The sequence below is a fragment of the Aphanomyces astaci genome (genome assembly GCF_000520075.1).
Source record: "Aphanomyces astaci strain APO3 unplaced genomic scaffold supercont1.100, whole genome shotgun sequence".
NCBI lineage: Eukaryota > Oomycota > Saprolegniomycetes > Saprolegniales > Verrucalvaceae > Aphanomyces > Aphanomyces astaci.
Window position 1 is genome coordinate 2,541 of NW_009798363.1, and position 672 is coordinate 3,212.

Genomic DNA, 672 nt, shown 5'->3' on the forward strand with positions numbered 1-672 from the left:
GCTTGGGACTTCTTCTCTGCACAGATGCGACTCAAGAAGGCGCCAGGTTGGGTGGGTCCCATGTACGACGAGGCGAACTCGGGCCTGGCGGCGACGCGTGGCAGTCCTTTCCCCTTTGTGCAATTTCCAGCAGGTATTTACGAACAACCCGTCTGGGTAGCGAGGCAGAACTCGACGGACCCCAACCTGCAAGGTGAGTTTGTGGCGGTCTTGGGTCAGGCAAAAGCGGTGCGGTTAAGTACAGGGCTGCCCGTGGATAATACTGACGTGTTGGGAGGTCAGCCTGTCGACGTCCGAGGGGTGACGTTAAAGAATCGTTAGTAGGGCCGTCGTGAAGCGTATTCAGTAATCCATTTGGCTTTGATGTATGTGTCCTTGTTGTCGAGGTAGTCTAGAACTGAACCAGCGTTTGGGGTTCCACGTCGAGGTCTTTGTATCGTTTCGAACGCCGAAGTGGTGGCAATCCCATGTCCATTCGTCGAGATGTTTCGAAGTCGTCCACAAAAGATCGGTATGCGGCCAGTTTGGAGTCGGCCATCCAGTACTGAAGGCCGTCGGCATGTTTGACCAAGTACTCCTTTTCGCGGGAGTTAGGTAGACGTCGCAGGTCGACTACCAGGAAAATCGGTGACGAGGTAGATGAGTAAGTAACCTCGTCATCTGGAAAGGACA